Source organism: Macrotis lagotis, chromosome 2 (genome assembly GCF_037893015.1).
Source record: "Macrotis lagotis isolate mMagLag1 chromosome 2, bilby.v1.9.chrom.fasta, whole genome shotgun sequence".
NCBI classification, from domain to species: domain Eukaryota; kingdom Metazoa; phylum Chordata; class Mammalia; order Peramelemorphia; family Peramelidae; genus Macrotis; species Macrotis lagotis.
The window spans coordinates 116,069,025-116,091,623 of NC_133659.1; the positions used below are offsets into that span (position 1 = coordinate 116,069,025).

Consider the following 22,599-nt stretch of genomic DNA (forward strand, 5'->3'; position numbering starts at 1 on the left):
TGTGGCCTTGGACAAGCCACTTAACCCCATTGCCTTACAAAAAAACTTAACAAAAAGGAAATAGAACAAAACCCAACAGAAAGAAATAGAACAAGAAATTATTTTTAAAATAACTTCAGAATATATGAAATGCTTGAGAATTTAGTTGCCAAAACACACAGGAGCTGTATTAATATAACTAAAAAACACATTTTAGGATAATATATTTCCTCACCCCATCCCCAGTTACATACAAAAACAAGTTTCAACATTCATTTTCAAAACATAATTCCAAATTCTCTCTCCACTTCCCCTCATTGAGAAAATTACTTGATATGGTTTAAAAATGGGTAGTCATGAAAAACATTATGACAATAGTCTTGTTGTAAAAGTAAACATATTTCCCCCCCAAAAAAAGAGAAACCTCAAGAAAAATAAAGTATGCTTCAATGGGAAAAAAGTATGCTTTCAATCTGTATTCAATCACTATCATCTCTGTCTTTGGGATGGATAGTATTCTTTATCATAAGTCCCTCAGAGTTCTCTTGGATCACAGCTTTGCTGAGAAAAGTCATTCATAGCTGATCATTCTGAAATATTACTGTTACTTTGCAAAAGGTATATTTCCTATTGCATCAGCTTATATAAGTTTTCTTTTTTCCTGAGCATCCTGTTCATCATTTCCCATAATAGGATAGCATTTTATCTCAATCACATAACACAGTTTGCTCAGTCATTCCCCAACCAATGAGTATCCCCTCAATCTCCCTATTACATAAAGATTTTCTTCCTGTAATTCATCTTTTTTTTTGAATATAGATCTAGCAGTAGCACAGCTAGACCAAAGACTAGACATGGTTTAATAGCCATTTGGGCATAGTTCCAAATTGCTCTACAGAATTGTTTAATCATTTCACAACTCCTCCAACAATGCATCAATGTCTCAATTTCCCTACATCCCTTCCAACATTTGTCATTTTCTCCTTCTGTCCTAGTCAATTCAGTAGATATAAGGTAAATACCTCAGAATTGTTCCAACCTGTATTTCTTTTATCAATCATGAGTTAGGACATTAAAAAAAAAAGATTTAAATAGATCGCATTGATAACCTCATCTGAAAACTGTTCATATTTCTTGATCATTTATCAATTGGGGAATGGCTTTTATTTTTTATAATTTTGACTCAGTTCTTGAGAAATGAGGCCTTTAGTAAAAGAAACTGGTTTCAACATTTTTTCTCCCACATTTTCTCTTGCTAACTGTATTTCCCTCCACCCTATTCCCCCATCTCCATTTATTCTATTCTTTCTCTCCTTTCACTCTGTCCTTCTTCAAAAGTGTTTTGCATCTTAACACCCCTTCCTACAATCTTCCCTCTGTTCTAACACTTACCTCCACTTTCTCCCATCTACTTTCTCTTTGACTTTCATCTAGGGCAAGATTGATTCTATACCCAATTGAATGTGTATGGTATTTCCTCTCTGAGCCAATTCTGATGAGAGTAAGGCTCACTCACTCCCCCTCACCTTGCTCCTCTTCCACTGCAAAAGGATTTTTTGCTCTTTTATGTGAAATAACTTACCCTCTATTCTACCTTTCCTTTCCCTTTCTCCTATACATTCCTCTTGCCCATTAACTACACCTTTTTAAATATATTTTACCCTCAAATTCAACTCCCATCTGTATCTTGTCCATATGTGCTCCAACTGCCCTAATAAATGAGAATGTTCATATAAGTTATCAGTATTATCATCCCATGCAGCAATATAAGCATTTCAACATCATTAAGTACCTTATGATTTGTCTTTTCTGTTTACCTTTTACAGATCAAATTCTGAATTTTCATTTCATCAAGCAAGTTTGAAATTGAATTTTCATTGAATTTATTGAATGCCCATCTTTTCCCTGAAAGAGAATATTCAGCTTTTCTAGGTAGTTGATTCTTGGTTGTAATCCAAACTCTTTTGCCTTTCAGAATATTATATTCCAAGGCCTACGATTCCTTAATGCAGAAGCTGCTAAATCTTATATTATCCTAATTGTAACTCCAATAGTTGAATTGTTTCTTTCTGGCTGCTTGCAATATTTTCTCCTTAACTGGGGAATTTTGAAATTTGGCTATAAAGTTCTCATTTTGGGATCTCTTTTAGGTGGTAATTGGTGGATTCTTTCCATTTCTATTTTACCTTTTTCTTCTAGAATATCAAGGCAGTTTTAATGATTTGTAAAATGGCATAAAGGCTCTTTATTATTATTATTATTATTTGAAATAGTCCAATAATTTTTAATTTATCTGTCCTGGTTCTGTTTTTCAAGTCAGTTGTTTTTCTGATGAGTTATTTCACATTTTCTTCTAGATTTTCATTCTTTTGGTTTTATTGTCTCTAGATTTCTCACAAAATCATCAGCTTCCCTTTGCTCCATTCTATATTTTAAGAAATTATTTTCTTTATTGAACTTTTCTAATCCTTTTACATTTATCAATTATACCTTTTAAGGTATTCCTCTCCTCATTGGCCTTTCAGACTGCTTTTTCCATTTGGACAACTCTGGTTTTTCAGATGTTTTCTTCAGTATTTTTGTGTCTCCTTTATCAAGTTGCTAACTCAGTTTTCATAATCTTCAACCATTCCTCTCATTTCTCTTCCCAATTTTTCCTCTATCTCACTTACCTGGTTTTAAAAAAATCGTTTCTGAGATCTTCTATAACCTAAGATCAATTTATATTTTTCTTGAAGACCTTGGATGCAGCAGTTTTTCTATCTTCTTCTGAGTGTATATTTTGTTCTATATGACCAAAGTAATTGTCTATGATTGGATTTTTTCCCAATCTATGATTTAATTTTAACTCTTTGTTAAGGTGGGACTCTACTTCCAGGTCCTGGTCCTCTCAGCGACCTGCAAATTCTCAATTTCTCTAAGGTCTTATTAGAGACTGACTACTCTCCTGGCCTGTGATCTGATCTATGAGTGATCATCTTCCCTGGAACTGAGTCCTCACGCCTCTATGACAATGAGCACTGTTACCCTTTTCATGAGAATGGGGCCCCAGACTATGACCTAGATCTGAGAAGGAGCAAAGCAACAGAGTCCTGCCTCAAGGATAACAAAGAGACTATGGTAATCCCCTTCTCACCTCTCTACTATTCATGAATTGAGAGCTCTGGAAGTGCCTGGTCCACCAGGGTTAGGTCTGCATTATTGAGGCCTGTTCTGGACTGTGCTCCAATCTCACCCCAATGCAGCAAGATTTTCCTGTTGACCTTCCAAGTTGTTCCCTGGATTGTAAGGTCTGGAAGCCACCACTGCTACCACTGACCCAGGTACCCTCTGATCTCATCCTGTATGACTGGGGCAGGTTGCTGTACTTGACCCAGGCTGCACTGTAGGTTATTTCTAACTTCAGGGCAACACTCTTCCCATGGATCTTTCCAAATTGTCTTAAGCTGAAAAATTGTTTCATTCAGTTAGAATTATTATTTAAAGGAATTTGGAGTAGCTTAGGGGAGGTGAGTCTCTGCCTTTATTCTTCCCAAAATACTCTTTTATAAAAAGACATCTATATAATTAGAGAAATATTAATTGCTTATGCATAAACCAATATAAAAATGGCAATTCTACCTAAATTGCTTATTCAATGCTTTAACAATAAAGTTTCCAAAGGATTTCTTTCTAGAGCTAGAAAAAAATGATTATAGAATTCATCTGCAAGGACAAAAGGTCAAGAATCTCAAGGAAACAAACAAGAAAAAGTAACAAGAAAGAGGGCACAGCACTACCAGATTTCAAACTGTACAAAGGAGTAATCACTAAAATGATTTGGTACTGTTTTACTCACATGAATATGGCACAACAGAATTCACAAAGCACTTTCCTCACAATAACCTTGCAACTTAGAGGCATAAATGTTACTATCCTCAGTTTATAAATGAAGACACTGAGGCATAGAGAGGTTAAATGACTTATCTTGAATCACAAAACTAATATAATCAAAGCTAAGATGCAATTCCAGGTCTCCCGATTCCAAAACTATTCTTTACAACTCATTGCTTTACTTGGTCTTTAAAACTTGCTTCTGTATTTCTTGTACCTCCATGTCTTCATTGGCATTGACTACCACATAATATCCACACCTTCAATTGATTTGATAAACATTCTGCTGTAGAAATAGAGACCAATTCTATAGTAGATATGATTAACAGATCCCTAAAAACCATATTTGCTTTCATAAGTACTTTTGCCTAAGTTGTCTCAACTACATTTTTTCCTCTTGATGTAGGGATAAAATCTTTAAAATCAGTTTAGTTTAGTCCATGTCCAAATATTCTAGAAATTACTTTGTTATTCAATCATGTCCAACTCTTTGTGACTCCATTTAGGCTTTTTTTCCTTTTTTGCTTTTTTGCAAGGCAGTGGGGTTAAGTGACTTGCCCAAAGTCACATGGCTAGTACATATCAAGTGTTTGAGGCTCCTAACTTCAGAACTGGTGCTCTATTCATTGTGCCACTTACCTACCCCCCATTTGGAATGTTCTCCATCTCATTTTGCAGATGAGGTAACTGAGGCAAACAGGAACTTGTCCAGGGTCTCACAGCTAGTAAGTCTTGAGGTCATACTTGGACTCAAGAAGATTTTTCCTGACCACCTAGCTATCCTGAAATAGATGTTATGATAAAAAAGGTGACAGAGATCTGTATTTTAATCCTGACTTTCTTCTTTATCTGTGTTATCTAAATCAAGACATTTGAACTCTCTTTCACAATGTGATCAAGATGGAAATATGTTAAACATGATTGTACATGTACAACTTTGGTTTGATAGTTCGCTGCCATGGGGAGAAGGGGAAAGGAGGGTGGTAGAAAAATGTGGAAATCAAACTAAAAAATGGATGAATGTTGAAAAGTGGCTTGGCATGTTATTGAAAAAATATATAAAAGTGTAAAAAGAAAAGACACTCGGACTCTCTAAGTCTCAGATTTCTTATCAATAAAATAAGTTCACTGAAGTTGTCATTCTCTCTAACTATAAGATACTTTGTCTCCAACCATATTCAGGACTTGCAGGTTCAGTGCCGAGCAATCGGTAGAATCACTTCACAAAACAGTTGTTAAAATAACTGCAATAACTGGACAGTGTACTAATCCCACAGAGTGCTCAGTGATCAGCTATTGAACTAGCCAAAACAAACTTTAAAAAAAAACAAATTTACTTTTTTATTGATTCTGTTTAGTTATTACAGACATAGCCAAGAACTGTGTCTAATAAGAGACAAACATCTGGAAGAAAAGTGAAAAATCATTTTAATTAGATGACTGTTTCTCTGTCCTACATCTGCATTTTAGAATTATCTTAATGATGAATTTTATGTTTCCAACTGTCCTCAAGTAGCAACCCAGGTGTAACTATAATTATGAATGACCTAAAGGAGGAGAAATAAAGAGGTCAATGACTTCGTGTAGTTGGCAGACTTCCCCAATGGGGTGCCTTTTCTTCATTGCACATGCAAGCCAGAGGTGCTCGGTTATGCAACTCGAGATATAAACATCCCCTTAGAAAACACTGGAGGGGCAAGAAGGGAGACATTTCTGTTACCTTTGCCCAGGCTGTATTTGTTCTGCAGATTGAGAACTTTGATATTCCTTACTCAATCAGGTCCCTCACACAAACAGGAAACTCCCTTAAAACTTTCTGTCCCACTGGGAACCCCAAAGGAAAAAGTCAAAACCCCACAATCACAATCAACACTAGCATTCTCTCCTCTCAACAAGAGGCAATTATTCAATAGACTTTGTTAAAAGAAATAGATTGAGCCCAATGGAAGGGAAACCTTAGTGAGGAGTCCTGGCCAGTGCTGGGATCTTGATCCTTTCTTTCTCTTCCTCTGCTCCATCACTATTAAGCTCTTTATCTTCCTTCCAGATCCATATCGAGGGCTATGTCTTCTGCAGAACATTCCACAAAACACCCAAAGATTCCAGTTTAGTAGTGAAACCTTCCTACAGTGTCTTGAATGCAGCAGACAATTCAATTCCGTATGATTTTATTTGGCACCTACGATGTGGAAGACGCTTGTACTAGTTTCTGTGGAGACAAAGCTCCAAATGAACAGGTCTCCTAAAGATCTTGCATTCTACTTACAATTAACAAATATTAATTGAATTCAATGGAATACAATGGCCATGGATTTTTATGAGTCCAGTGCTACAAACACAGGTTTTATGAGTCCAAATGCTACAAATACAAGTTAGAGGAGCAGCTCATTGCCAAACAATCATATAGATGATGAAGATAATCCAGGCTTACAAAGCTTAGCTTCTTTTTTTTAAAATTTTTTTGTAAGGCAATGGGGTTAAGTGACTTGCCCAAAAATCACACAGCTTAGAATATTGTCTGATGTTGGATTTGAACTTACGTCCTCCTGACTCCAGGGCTGGTGCTCTATTCTCTGTACCACCACTGAAGGTAGGAAGAGAAAAGACACCATCTAACTCATTTATCCAAAATCAGTTGGAACATGAATTTGGATAATATGGATTTACTAATAATCTGCTGTGTATATTGAATCACTAATAGAATTTAGGGGACACTAAGAGAAAAGGTACCTTTCTCAAAAAGAATTTACAATCTCATTTGACAAACAAATATGATAAGAGAAGTAGTGGATTAATGAAAAACAGTAACCTGGAAACCAAGATTCTGATATTAGCTCAGTGAACATGTATAAGTCCCTACGTAAACTTGCTGTGTCATAGTTTCTTCATCTATATAATGATTCAGTTTAAAGCTATAGAATTGGAAAGGAACTTGAGGTTACTTGCTCAACACCTTCCCCTACTTTTTACAGATGAGGAAACTAAAGATCAGATAGAAATCAGAAACTTGCTCCAATTTACACAATATCAAATGCCTGGGTCAGAATTAGAACCAACATCATCTGACTCCAGAATTGGAGCTCCTCCTATTCTACCATGTCAATATTGAAGGCCCTAGATAGAATCATGAGAATCATGGAGTATCGAAGCTAAGTGCAAAATAAAACACACACTTATATACAAACACACACACACACACACACACACACACACACACCTGTATTTATCTTTAGTTCCCAATCAGTTGGGGATGTAAGTGGAGGTGGATGGAGGAGTTCATATATATGCAATTCCACAAATAATTTTGTCTTCTGAAGACATATATATATTCATATACATAAATACACACACACACATATGACTCAAATACCTACCTAGCTCTCTTTGCTAAGATTTGGGAGGTCCCCTCGACGATGCAGACTATTACACTTTTTTGAAAGCAATATAGCCTCTCTTTTCCTTTTTTTCAACCCTGGACACAGTTCATGTTCTCTCTAGTTTAGATAGACATACAGTTGGATAGGTTGTATAGGTTGTCTGGGCAATAGACATTTTTCATCCATTTGGTCTTTCCTATGTGGCTTGACCATTCAAGTTCCTTTGAGAATTTCACTTCTCTTTTTGTATCATTGCAATGTTTTAGAGTTTGATGCAATTAAAACTTCTACAAAGGGGAGTATCTAGAAAACCTAGTCAACTTCAGGGAGCCCGGATACCTTGATGAATCTCCCTTATCACAACAGCAACTATTTTTGATAAGCAAAAATCTCCATCTTTTTATGTCTTATGTCTTATGTAGAAATCACTTGAATAGGGTTAATTCTATTATTATATCTCCTAAGGAAATTTGAATGTTCTTAAAAATGAATGGAAGCCACTATGTTGTAAAGATAACCCATAAGGTAACACTTTACTCTACCAAGTCAAATGCTTCTTTGTATTAAAATAGTAACAACAATAAAAATGGCATCTTATTTCTTTGTTTTTGCAAGGCAATGGGGTTAAGTGACTTGCCCAAGGTCACACAGCTAGGCAATCATTAAGTGTCTGAGGTCAGATTTGAACTCCAGGGCTGGTGACTCCAGGGCCGGTGCTCTATCCACTGTGTCACCTAGCTGCCCCTAATGGCATCTTATTAAAATTACATCTTTTGATCAAATGTAAGAAAGTAAGAACATGATTCACTAATGAATATTCAATTATTTATAGATGTCATGATTAGTAAAATGCAAATTAAAAACAGCACCAATATTAATAATTGACCATTGTACATGGCTTCAATCAACTGATAGTAAGGGTACAAATACTATCAAATGGGTATTTGTTGCTATTAAAAGTTACTAAAATAGAAACTATTACTCAAAAAGTTTTAGAAACAATTTGTGAATCTTAACCATGTAGATGAAGAGTAAATACAGAGTAAAGAACTGATAAATCTGAGAGACTAGGTCAAAAGAGACTGTTTGGTAAGAAAAAAAGGGAGAAAATTGTTTCAGAAATGAGAAGCAAAAAAATAAAGGCAAAGAAATAGAAATGAGCAAATCACATAAGGAAAAAAGAGAAGATATTGGCTAGACTGAAACAAAGAGGCAATGTTGAAGGGTAGAGATTAAGTGGAAGAATGAGGCACAATTGATGGAGTAATATAAAAATCATACTTGGATGGCAATAATAATGATCATTCAATTTATAGTACTTTATTTTTACAAAGCACTTTCCTCACCATGACCATAGAAGCTAGATAGGGAGAGTAATAGAATCCCCATTTTACAGATGAGGAAAGAGATTCAAAGAATATAAGTGACTTTTCTAGTAACAAACTCCATCAGAACTTGTATTATACCCTACATTCTCAGAAACCATTCAGTTTAACCATTCATTTTGCAGATGAGGACATTGAGGTCTATGATGATTAAAGTTTCATGTAGAAAGTATTGGTTGAGCTGCATCCTAATAAATCAGAGGAGAGAAAAGAGTATATTTTTCAGATATGCCCAGAATAATGACTCAGAGATGGGAGATTGAGGATGGGGAGGAACTACATGTGAGGAACAGAAAAAAAGAATAGTTTGACTGAATTGTAGAATGAGGGATGAGGAAATAATATTCCATGGAGCTGGAAAGATAGGTTGGGTGTTGGTTGTAAAGAGTTGTAAAATCTAAACATGTGAATTTTTATTTGATTATCAGAGGCAACAGGGAACTGGTTATGTACAGGAATGGCATAGTCAGATCTCTACTTTAAGAATATTACTTCAGCAGCAGTGTGTAGGATGGACCAGAATGATGAGAGACTTGGGGCAGATTAAACAATTAGAAAGTTATTGCAATAATCTACGTGAGAGGTGATGAAGGATGGAATGAAGGAGGGAGTTGTGTGAGTGGAGAGGAGGAGTCAATTGCAAGAGATGTGCTATCGTCTTCAGTTTAGTGATGGGGTTTGGTTGAGAAAGGGAGGAGGAGAGTGAAGATGACATCTCAAGGGGAGGATAGGATGTTTAAGGATGTGAGAGACTCAGAATGCCTGAAGTCACTAGACAAGAAACCAGAAGATGAAAATGAAGATGAGAGAGAGTAGAGATGATAGAGTGGGCAGTCTGCTGATGAAGACAAAAGGGAATGGGATAAAGAGTCCTTGTAGAGAAGAGATGGAATATCTTAAATGGAGTGTGAGATAGGAAATAAGGGAAGAATAAAAGGCTTACCTTACTGTAGTAAAGACCCAATCAAAGCTCACAGAATCAAAGAATTCCGAAGGTGAATACAACCATATTGTATAAAGCATGAACTAAAGGAATATTCACTGTAGAATAACCAAACAAACTGGATAATAGAAATTTATCCAGTCAATATAGCTGTATGACTTTCTCCAATTATAGTCAGTAGTATGTGGGTAGGATTAGTAATGGTGGGTGGTAGGAATAATCAAAGGCTAAAGTTTGGCAAGGAATAAGAGGGTACAGGATTCAAGGGTGAAGTATGATATGGAGTTGAATTAACGATATAGAAAAATAGAAAATAGCATCCGAATCTAAGAAGAGTTCTTAGGAGTTCAAGAGATTGGAGATAAAGGAGAGGGAAAAGAATAAGTTTAGTAGTAGTGCGGCATAGGGAACAATCAAATGAAAGCCAATATTTTTGTGAAAGAAGTGAAACATTTGTAGGTATTAATGAGGTCTAGACTATGGCTATCCTTAAGTGTGGCTGAGGAGAAACAAAGGAGGAAGCAATGGGATTTAGAAAAACTGAAAAACTAGGTTAGTGAATTTAGGGAGCATTTCTATGAAGTTACAAAATATAAGGACAGTGCAGCTTGATGATGTGGTAGATAAGAGTGCTGGACCTGAAGTGAGTAAGATTCATATTTGTGAGTTAAAACCTGGCCTCAGACACTTTCTGGCTGTGTGACCTAGACAGATCACTTGACCCTGTGAGCCTCATTTTCCTCATTTGAAAAATGAACTGGAGAAAAAAAATGGCAAATCACTCCAGCATCTTTGTCAAGAAATCCCCACATAAGGTCACAAAGAATCATATATGACTAAAAACGACTAAATAACAAAAGTAAAGGACAAGAGTAAAATGGTGAGCCAGGTGCTGAATTCTTTGAGAAAGCAGGGAGAAGGACATACGGTCTAGAACACAATAAAATTTTTAATCCACTGAGTTTCAAAGGAGTAGTCTGCTGACTTATGATAATAAAGTAAAGGAAGCAGTAAAAAGGAGAATAAAGAGAGAGAAAATGGAAGTAGCCATAGGAAGCAAGGAGTTTAAGTATAATTAATCCCCCTCCAGGATCTGTGAAGATGTGATTTAGGTAAAGTATGAATAGCCCTGTAAAGGATTAAGTGATGCAGTGATGTCAGAGCCCCACTTCTAGATGAGAGAAGGAAGAGAATTCCAGAGAGCACAATATTAAAGAGGAATTTGGACCCAGTTTCTCTGATTCCATAACTAGTGAACTTTCCACTATTCCATAATAATTCAAACCAAAGGCACATTTTGGTGGGGAACACCCATAAAAACTGAAATATGAATGTCTTTTTTTCTTAATTTGATTAAAAGAAAAATTTAACTGCTGAGTGTGCAGGTAAGAACCTACTAGACTGCCATCCAGACAGGCAGAGGGTACAATATGATCCTTGCTTCATGGTCCAGACCTTGTCAAGTACAACTCTAGGGATTCTGTCTGTTCTTATGCCTTTCCAGGCTGTGACCTTTGCAGCTGAAATGTCAAGGTATCTCTTGTGTCATCATGAGCCCCCCTGTAACTGTACCACCAGAATGGACACACACAGTGCCAAGAACGATAAGACAAGAGAACTGCTGAACAGCACCACTTCTGCTGCCAACATTCCTGTCCTGAAATCTCCCTGTACTTAGTCAACTCAGCTCACTCCATGTTTGCCTATGAGAGGAAATGGAGAGTTGAGGCAATTGGATCATTCTAGTTGAAAGAAAAAAAAATGTGCTGCCGAGACAAATGTGGAGGCTTGGAACCTCAGCCCTCTCTGCTTTCCACCAACAATCTGCTGTGTTATTCTGTGATTGTTCTCATGGTGTTTTATCTGTGTATGGTCTGTCTTTACAATTAGGCAATAAGTTCTTTGATGATGAGACTTTACTTTTCCAGTCCAATTTCATAATTTTTATTAAAAGCCAGCCAAGGGCAAGTCACTGGTTTAGGCATTGGGAGAATCAAAGGAAAAATAAGTTCTAATCCTCAAGGTGCCTACATTCTACTGGGAGGGGGGAATATTAAGGATAGATAGATAGATAGATAGATAGATAGATAGATAGATAGATAGATAGAGATAGAAATACATATACTGATAAATAGATAAATAAATAGATAAATAATATAACTAAATATAAAATATAAATATAAATAAATAAATAATAAACATGAATACATGATATTTGAAGGAGGAAAGAGAGAATACTAACAATTAAAGGAATCAGGAAAAGACCTATTTAAGAAAGTATCTGAGCTTATCCCAAAAGAAAGTTAATGATTCCAAGAGGGACAGAGGAGGAGGTGGGGGATGGAGGGACAAGTTCAGGGAACAATAGTTCTACAGTGGAAAGATCATTGACTCTAAGGTCAGAGTCTAAGGGTTCAGATTCTTACTCTGAGGTTTCCAGTTCATGTATCCACAGGCCAAGTTGTTCAGCCTGGGCCTCAGTTTTCTCATCTATTAAATGGTGAAGTTAGACTCAATCATCTCAGACATTCCTTTGCACTCGAATCTATGTGTCTAGGATAAAGAGGTCCATTTAAACAGACATCCTTGCTCAGTAAATTATTTTAAACTAATATTAGATCAACATTCTGCTTCTCTTTATCCAGGAATATTTGCTTATAGTCAATCAGTAAATAAACATTTATTAAGTGCCTGCCATTCCGGACACCATGCTAAGCTCTGGAGTTTCAAAGAAAATTGAAAGGCAGCTCTGACTTCACAAACAAGCTCCATAGAACATCCATAATCAAGAGAAGGCAACCAATCATATGAAGAGGGAGGAATGTTCTAGACTTAGAGGACAGACAGCCAGAGCCCAGAAATGGAGTAAGGTTCTTGCTTAGGGAATAGCAAGAAGACCTTGTGGGAGGAGATGTACAGAGAGGTACAGAGATGGGGGGCTTGCACACGACGGAAGCGGGTAGAGAGCTGACCTTGTCCAACAGATTGGATGTGGGGAGGTGGGATGAGAGCCCAGATGTATGCATTCTTCAGACCAGTTTCCATACAATAATAAGATCACCAAAGTACATTTATTTTAATCATTTAGATGACCCAAAAGACAGATCAATAGTCAATAGTCTCTCTCTCTCTCTCTCTCTCTCTCTCTCTCTCTCTCTCTCTCTCTCTCTCTCTCTCTCTCTCCTGAGTCTTTAGACTGCTAAGAAAAACAACTTGACCAGAGAGTAAAAAAGAAAGTTTATAAGGACTGACTCTTACATAAATTATGAAACTTTTATTGACAAAAACCTAGGAATTTAGGTCAATCAAGGTAGAGGCCAATACCTATAGGAGAACTTTCCTGATGTTCCTGGCAAACAGTATTCTTTCCTCTTCACATTATGTCATATATACTTATCTGCTTGCCATATCCTAGTAATATTAAAGTTAATATTATAGTTCATATTTTAATAGTTCAAATTTACACAGTACTTTCAAATTTTGCAAGGGTTTCACACATACACACACACACATATATATCTCATACTTCATAAGGAACAAACTATTATCATCATCCCCAGTTTAAAAATTAAAAACTGAGTTGAAAGAAATTAAGTAACTTGCCAGGGAATTGGGAATTATGTGTCTTGTGAATTCCTAGGAATTATAAATCAATGTTTTTTTTTTATTTCCTTCTCTTTGTATCCCCAATGCCAAATATATATAATATATATAATATTTACATATATTTACGTATAGATAGAGAGATAGAGAGATAGATAGATAAAGACAGATAAGATAGGTAGGTAAGTAGGTAGGTTGGTAGTAAGTCAGTGGGTGGGTAGGTAGAAGCTTCTTTTTTTGTGGAGGGAACGATACTTTGCAGTTTTACTAATTATCTTAACTTAGGCAATTGGTCCGATGCTCCACTTTACTTTGCACTCATTAAATTCAAGAGTGTTTTTGGATTCCATGTGAAGAGCTGGGAAAAATATCTCACTAACAATGGAGGAAAAGAATTCTCTACAACAAAGGGTGATGGAGCCTGCTTTTTGATGAAAGCTGAAAATGGTCTTATCTGTTTTTCTTTTCTTTTAAATAGACTTTGACCCAGGTAATGTCGTGCAAAATAACTAATATAGACAGAACCTGGGGAAAAGAGAGGCTGAGAACTGAGCTCTCTTAGCTACTACCTTGTTATGTCCCCTATAATTGTGTTATTGTGCACACTACCCACTTCAACTAGATATGGACACCACTTAAAAGGTTTTGTTTTTTCTTTTTTTTTTCAAAAAAAGGTCTAGTTCCAGTTAATAGCCTGATCTATATCTTTTGTTTCTTGGATGGCCATAAATCTGAATAGCATGCCCTTCATGCATATCCTAGTCATGACAGACCTCCCTTTATTCAGATGTATATTTCATCAAGAAAAGCATTAAAATGAGGCATATAAATTAATTTTTAAAGTTATTTTAAAAGGAAGATTTAATTTCCCCTTTATATTTTAACTTGGCACCTAACCTTTTCATTCTATATCAAATCAAATGAGGAAAAATAAATAATAAAGAAAAAACATATGGGCCTGATTTTCCCTTACCTAAGGGCCTGTTCTCTTTCTCTCTGTCATGGTTGGACAACTTCTGTTCCTAGAATGAAAATTGATCCAATCATCACCTCTCCTGCTTCATTCACTTTCCCTTTCCTCAGCATTCTGTGATAGTCACACTCATCCTCAAAAGAAATTTTAATATATCACAAAATTATAATGTAATGTTCTAAAGAATCAAATTAACCAAAGAATGAGCTCTTGAATTTGGAGCTAGAACTTGGATCTTGGTCCTAAGAAAGGGAAGAAGAGCTTGAAGCTATCTAGTTAATTTAGGAGATTGAAAGAGCCAAACTACATTCTTCAGGTTAAGGAAAAGATATCTGAGCTATTTTGTCTTAAGTGGTATAAAACCAACCACTCCAGGGACTGTTTTTGGTTCTGCTCTTATATCCTAAAACACCTAGCTCAGTGACTAGAGTGTTATTTTAGGGAGATATGAAAAGGACGACAAGGTGGGTAGCCTAACCAATGATTTCATCTGTGTGGGGAACTCCTTTTGTGAAAATTCATTATATTGAGATTATAGATCAATTAACTATTTATAATTTATAGTCTTTAGGGATCCTCTAAGGCCACTTAGAGGAGAAATGACAGACTCAGAGGGACTCCAAGGAAGTCATTTATTACATTTCTTGTCTTGAATATAGTAGGTACTTGATAAAAGCTATTAGATTAGATTGGATTTTCCTTCCCCTTTCCTTTTCTCTAATATTACTCTCTCTCTCTCTCTCTCCTTTCCTTGCTTTTCCACCCTCTGTCTCCCTTCAAGTTCACCCTCAAAGGTTCAAATAGCAGAAGAAAAGGGGAATAAGCTTTAGGTTGGAGTTGGGGGAGTAAGCCATTTCAGTCTTTTTACCTCAACATTTGCCTTAGCCCATCTAATATGATAGAATAAGTGATTAGGAGGAGGTAAGGAGTAAATTATATGAAGTGAATACAAGTCCAATAAGACAAAAAAAAAGTTTAACATTGAACTAATTTTGATAACTATTTCATGTGTTCTAAAATATCTTCAATCTTTTCATACCAACTTTTCAAGCTAACTTTTGGGTGAAAAGTCAAATTGGTGAGTTGCTACCTTTTGAGGGACAGTATGACTGACATATTGGAAAGCACCTTGCCCTCAAGTATCAAGAAATTTAGGTTCAAAGCTCACCTCTATATATTTATTGTATAACCAAAAGTCACTAAAATCTAAGAGTCTCAATGTCCTTATCTACAAAATGAGGATAATATCTGAATTATCTAGTTCTCAGAGCTGTTGAAAATAAACTTAACATCTTGAAGTACTATGCAAAGATGAGTTGCTGCTATTTAATACTTAGTAAGACAAACTCTTTGTGGAATAAGAGGGGTTAAATAAAGCATTTCTGATAATTGTCAATTGCTTTCAGATTGTTTGCACACTGGTGAGATTTGAGGTGGAAGCAGAATAGGAACCTCCCACTCTGAAATGTACTATTTATTTGTTTTATATTTGGGAAACAAATTATTAATTTTAAGCACAGAATGTTTAATTCTTATGCTTTCACTCTTGAACAGAACCCGGATACTGTCCTAATGGCACTTAAAGCAACTTTCCACAATGACACATCCTGGGTCCCTCTTAACCAAATACTTTATAGGGAACCCAAACAATGCAATGGGGGCCTTCATCTAAGTCTCTTGATATTGCTTATGTATTGAAGTAATAATTATATCATGTTGTGTGTGTATGTGTCCCTTAAATCTCACTACAGGTAACCAGGTGGCACAGCAGATAGCGTGCTGAGCATAAAGACAGGGAAATTCATCTTCCTGAGTTTAAATCTGCCCTCAAACATTTACTATCTGTGTGACCCTGAAGTCACTTTAACCTGTTTGTCTCAGTTTCCTCATTTTTCAAACAAGGTGGAAAAAGAAATGGCAAACCCCTCCAGTATCCTTGCCAAGAAAACCCCAAATAAAGTCATAACTAACTCATTCAGACATGACTGAACAACTGAACAAAAAAAAAAATTTCACTACATGACCAGTCTATCTCTTTTCTTCCTCAGGCCTCTTTTTTTATATTTAATTCCATTTCTTTGCATTCAATTTATCTTGAGCAATATGCTGAAGTCTGTTTCTATCCTCCACACATCTCTTGATATTGCCACTTTTATATCATTTTGTTATTTCAACATCTGCAGCATCATTACATAGCATCACCAAAAGAATGCTGGGACTTTTTCAAAACATGAATTTTTGCTTTAGAAGGAAAAAATTGGGGTCAGTGACACCATTATTACAATTTCACCATGCAAAGGATTCCTACACTGTCCCAGGAAAAGTCAATGAACACTATCTAATAACCACATTCCTTCTCTTTCCTCCCACTACTGGCCAACCAGGGCTTAGGTGCCATTATCCTGTGGAATAGCCATTTATAAGAATGAGTCTTCAGCTTTTCTCCAAAGAGTGGCTCCTGTAGTTTGGTATGGGCCCCCAGTGAAATCAATTTGAGACAACAAAAAAAATGTGGTGGAGCTACATATACAAATGTGATCTATATGTATAGTGAAAAAGCTTCTCTCTGAATATCACCCAACAATGCCAATTACCCATAAAATATTTATTCTTCCTCCATAAGATTGTAAGGCTTTGGTTATTCTGGGATATCAGGAAACAGTATTGAAATCTTGAAGTCAAACAGATCTCCTGGAATGTTTTTGGAGTTCAAAATTACCTTCTTGACAGCAGGCTAGGTTACCTTACATTGAAAGACATAAAGAACTGCTCACAATGAAAGACCTAAAGAACTGACCTACAGTTAGGTAGATGGGAAACAGGAAAATAGTAGAAAAACAAGAAATCAAGTGGTTGAAGTAAAACCCCTTTGTTATACAAGATTTTTTATAATTCATAAAATATTAATAAAATGAACAGATAGCACAAGGAATTTCTTCAATACTAATATGGATAAAATGGTTATTAGTAAGGACGATATGACAATTATCAAAGGTGATAGGGATATTTCTTTCCCTACATTATGGGGTTTATGGATTATTTCAAAGTCCTGGCCCAACTTCTCCCAACAACCCAAATGTGGGAAGTTTTGGATGCTCTTAGCTTGTACTCAGAATACTCCCTTAAACATTTCTCTCTCACCAGACCAGAAGGGTTTCCAGTGCCAAGGAGCTCTTCTGTCCTATTGAAAGCAGAGAATGGTTTCCTCTGCAATAAGTACAAAGAGCAAGCAAATTTAGTCAGTTTATGCAAAACACAAAATGGCATCTGCCATCTGGAAAGGCACACAAAAGCCATGGGCAGTCAAACCCCTTTCAAGACTTTGGCATCTAAAATTTACATTTTTTTTAAGTCTTAAAGGTCCATGTGAACTCCCAGCTTCATTAAAATGGAGTTTCTCCCTCCCCCAATTGCCCTTCCTAAAAAACCCTCCCCTCTTAAAAAAAAGGCTTTCCACATTAGTGCTCTGTCACAATGGTGTAAATATCTCTGAGAAGAAAGAATAGATATTAGACCTTAAGATTTTCTTTTAAAAAGAGAACAGAGAAACCAATGTATGAACTATCTTTTTTTTCACTTGTAAATTCTAAAAATATATTCTTTCTCTTCAGTGACTTTGATGTAGTAGGACTTAGCACAGTGTCATAAATATGGGATGAAGTGGGGCAGAAAGTGTTGATTTGTGATGATGATGATATCTATGTGATCATATACTTGCAGCCTTGATTCAGTTGCTTCCTTGTGTCAAAGAATGCAAAATGTAGACTGCTATTAATGCCATATAGATCATCACTCTAAACCTTACAGGAGTCCTTCACTTTGCTTGTATATCCTGGACCCCTTTAGTACCCTTCTCAGGGTAATGTTTTTAAATGCATAGAATAAAATACATAAGATTAAAAGAGAAGTCAATTATATTGAAATAGTTAAATTTTTAAATGTATATTCTCTAGGTTAACACCTATATCTACCAGCTCAGAAAATTACAATTCTTGAATGCATATTTTGCCCTTCTTAGTTTTGAATACTATGTTCCTAGAAGACAGATTCATAAGTATTTGCTTAACTTACATTATAAAGCAGTCTAATAATGGCATCACAGAACATTAACCATGAAAGAGTAATAGCAGGATATCAACCCACCCAAGCACTATTTCTATCTGAACTTCATTGAATTTGAAGATAGGGATATATTGATATAAGACTCTTCTGGTTTAGGAAACTTACTCTACCAATCCAGATAGGGAATACAATAGATAGAACAGGGGTGTGTGACTGTGAGCAGGTCATTTATTCCTTCCCTGACTCAGTTTCCTCAATTGTAAAATAATATTAGTACCTCTCTTGAAGAATTGTTGAGGACCAAATAAGATACTTGTAAAGTACTTAGCATAGCACCTAGGATAAAGTAGAAGCTAAATAAATGTTTTAGAGCATTATCTAGAGCAAAGAGAGGTTAAACCAGGGTCACATAGCCAGTATATACATCAAGATCAAGATTGGAACCCAGGACTTGCTTTAATTTAAGGCAGACTTTTTTAGCTACTATTCCAGACTGCCAGATTAGATCAAAAGAATGAGACAATAATAATAGCCTGGTCTATGTTCTATGAACTAAGGGGAGGGAACAAGCATTTATTCAGGTTCAACTATGCATGTATGAGACACATATATTATCCTATTTGATCTTTACAACAACCCTGGGAGATAGTTGTATTATTCCCTTTAAAAAAGTTGAGAAAACTGCAGTAAACTTGCCCATAGCTGTTGATATCTCCAGTACGTATCTGAGGCTGGATTTGAATTCAAGTCTTCCTGACTCCAGGCTTAGTACTTTTTGGACTAATCCATTTAGCTTCCTAGAAGGGGATAAATGCAAGAATATTATGGAGGAATCCATAGATTTTTGTTCCAATTGGATATGGATGATGAGAGAGAGAGAGAGAGAGAGAGAGAGAGAGAGAGAGAGAGAGAGAGAGAAATCAAGGTTATTATGTCATTAATAGAAGCAATGTCATTGAGAAAAGAGTTAAGTCGAAGGGAAAGGGAAAGGTATAAAGAACTCTTTTGTACACTGAATTTGAAGCATCAGTTGGAAATGCAAATGAAGAGTTCAGATAGATAAAAATGTTGGACTGGTGATGTGATTTAGGAATACTCAATAGAAGTGATCATTGAAGCTATGACAGCAGATATGATAGCTAATGAAGAAACAACTAAATAAATATGACATATTGGAAAGAGCACTGGGCTTGGAATGTATGGGACCAGGGTTTGAGTTGAATTTAAATAATAAACAGGTAGACAGACAGAAAGATAGAATGATAAACAGATGGTATTCATTAACACTAAGTTTTGCAAAGTGCTTCAACACTTATTTGCTGTGTATCCATGGGCAAAATCATTTAATTTCCTTGAAATTTAGTGCCATCATCTACAAAATGTGAACAATTATATTTATATTTCATAGTTCACAAGATCGTATCTAGGAAAATACTTTGTGAAGTTACCAATACAGAACTTTGAAGAGGAGGCATGACAACACTCCTAAGTGATTAAAAGAACCGGCAAATAAGACCAGGAGAGATAGAAAGAGAACCAAGTGTCTGGAAGGAAGCAGGAAAAAAACATTAATAACTTAGTACATACAAATACTCTACTATGCACTGAAGTTAGATATCAAAAAGTAATACAATTCATACTCTCAACAAGTTCATATTCAAATAGGGGCAGACATGTCAATATATGAGATTTAAGCTACAAATAAGCTGGAAAAGCCTAGAATTCTCAGGGCATAGTGGCAAGTTATATAAGACATCTTATTTATCATCGCTTCCAGAGATTAAAGCATATATATATATATATATATATATATATTATATACACAATATATATATTATATATTTAATGTTGCACCATTTGACACTAAACTAAGGACGCTGGTGATGAGAACTTTCTTCTCTGGGTCGTTTGTAGCTGAGGATACTGAGAAGGAAAAGGTTGAAGAGCTTTCAGAGGCATCTGCTAAGTCATCTATTCACAAAGGTTGCTTTTCCACCTTGGTTCACTCTCCTCAACTCACACTTACATTCATGGGTTAGACTTCCGCAGGGAAGAAGTTGCTGCTATGGGCTATGCTATGGGACCCCCTTCACAAAGTAATCTTTGTGAATAGGTACAATCCTGAATTCCTATCTATATACTTCCTTAGTAATTACTCTTAAAAGACCACGTTTAAATAAATATTCAGATGATATCCAATGGGAGCAATAATAAATGGTATAATAAACCCATTTATACTAAAGGGTGTTCCAAAAGTCTGACTAATTTTAAACTCTTAAAGCTAGTACCATCTGTCTATTCACTAAATTAAAGACTTAAAACATAACTAAGGCTTTGGAAACATACAGTTGTGACTATGATCTTTAAAATATCAGTTACTGATTACCCTTTACTTGACTGGGAATTATTCCATTTAGTGTCTGTCAAGATATTAAATTTCTTATGTCTCACAGGGCATTAGCAGGAGTCAGAAAAATCTAAAAATAAATCTGGCTTCAGATACTTATGTTACCCTGAGCAAGTCACATCACCTCTGCCTCAGTTTCCTCAACTCTAAAATGGGTGTAATAGAACCTAGCTCACAAGGTTGTTGTGAGTCTAAAATGAGATATTTGTCAAGCACTTAACAGTGCCTAGCATACAGTAGGAGTCTTAATGCTTGTTTCCTCCCTGTCCTGTCCTATTTTCCTAAATACTTTTCATAATATAGCTTAAAAGCAGCTTCATCAGACAAGATTGCTACACCTTTCTTCTATTTTCCAACTCCTCTCTAGTTGATGTTTTTTCCTCTCTCTATAATTGATCAAGTAATTGCTCATTGGAAAAAAAAAACCACAATCCCTTTCTTCATGACTATACAGGAAAAAGGGAGCACACACTGCAAATTCTTCAGACCTTATGGATCACAAACACATCTCCTTGACTTCAGAGGGAAAGGAGTTTCCCATCAAGACCCTTCAACTGTCACTCCTAACTGCCAACTATCATTCTGCCAATGTTCTATCAGTCTTGAAGTTATGAGCGATCTCTTGTCTCTGTGATTTGGACATTCGAAGCAAGGATTACAGCTGAGAGATAACTAGAGAGAAGGGTTGGAAGGAGGGGTTGTGACTTGGGGAATGGGATGTTGATAATCTTTGGTCTTATAGGTTGACCTAAATCTGTCAATAATAATTGGCCAGCAGTTGGTTTTGGTGGTGGTGAAGGAAATGGACTCCCTTCATAATGGCTTCAAGAAAGCTAGAATAAAAATATGACCTGTCTAGACTGGGGAGGATGTTGATATTCTCAGATTGTTTGAGTGCAGGAATATCTGTACCAGAATCTGAGGGGAGGGTGTTCTTTGAATAGTAGGGTAGTTTGATTCAGCAGTCACCTGCTGTCTTTCCTTCAGGACAAGAATGTTGTCTCCTCTTCCATGGAGTTATAAGAAGTGAATGATGGGGAAGTAGAAGAAATAGAATTCAATATTACTTCTGTGGAGGGGAAGAGAGAGACAGCAAAGTAAACTGAGATTGTAAAAGAGTGGATGGAAGACTTTTTTAGGATAGAGAAGACTTGATCATCTTGTAGGCAGAAGGGAATGAATAATCAGAGAAGGGAGATTGAAGATAGGGGAGGAAATGGGATAATCTTGGACAAATTCTTGGCTTCAATTTCCTTATAAGAGTGGGACTAGATGGCCTCTCAGTTCCAATATTCTATTATTCTTTATGGAAACTGTATTCAGTGGAACAAGAGGTAGAATCAAAGGCACAGACTGAAGAGAAAGTTTGTCAATAAAGGAAAGACTCCATCTTCTAAGACATTGGGAAAGAGCATATCCTAAAAGGATAGACAAATAGGGTTTTGTTTAATGTTTGGCAAAAAGGGAGATGAACTTCACTTCATTTAGCCTAATAAAGTATGAACTGAATTCATCTGCTGAGAAATAAATTTGAGTCCATTTGGGGAATGGTTTTTTTTTGGGGGGGGGGATACTTGGAACACATGCCATTTTAAAGAATGTGTAATAGGGAATAATGATATATACATATACGTATATATATGTAAAGAATTTTACACAAAATATTAGAGGTCAAGTTGAATTTATATTTAAAAAATAACTGATCCAATCAGCGACTTTAGAATTAGAATTGAGATACTGAATGGTGAGATTTGACTAGAGTTGGAGTTAGCAAGGCAGGAATAATGAAAGGTTATTGGGTAAGATATTTAAGGATGTAGGAGAATATTTCACAAAAAGGACTCATCAGAGACTCTCAAGAGGGAGAGAAATAAAGCTCAAATAGGGATTATGGACTATAGGAGAAAAAGAAGGGAATGAAGAATGGGAGGTCATAATTCACATAGAATAGACTTATGAGATTTGAAGTAACTGGAATTCCTACCACTGTGGGAAAA

The 22,599-nt window shown here is 35.9% G+C and overlaps 1 long non-coding RNA gene across 4 annotated transcripts; it reads right to left on the reverse strand.

Annotated features, from left to right (window-relative positions):
- Positions 1-5,263: 5,263 nt before the first annotated feature.
- Positions 5,264-21,757, reverse strand: LOC141513128 (uncharacterized). 4 transcript variants are annotated; one of them, XR_012475721.1, is made up of 4 exons: positions 21,572-21,757; positions 18,892-18,992; positions 5,808-5,922; positions 5,264-5,399 (listed from the first exon to the last, which is right to left on the reverse strand). It is a non-coding gene; the product is annotated as an uncharacterized LOC141513128 (long non-coding RNA). The 4 variants fall into 4 exon arrangements; XR_012475722.1 differs by lacking the exon at positions 21,572-21,757 and adding an exon at positions 21,091-21,219; XR_012475720.1 differs by lacking the exons at positions 18,892-18,992; positions 21,572-21,757 and adding an exon at positions 7,227-7,924 and having other exon boundaries at positions 5,808-6,031.
- Between the last annotated feature and the right edge of the window lie 842 nt (positions 21,758-22,599).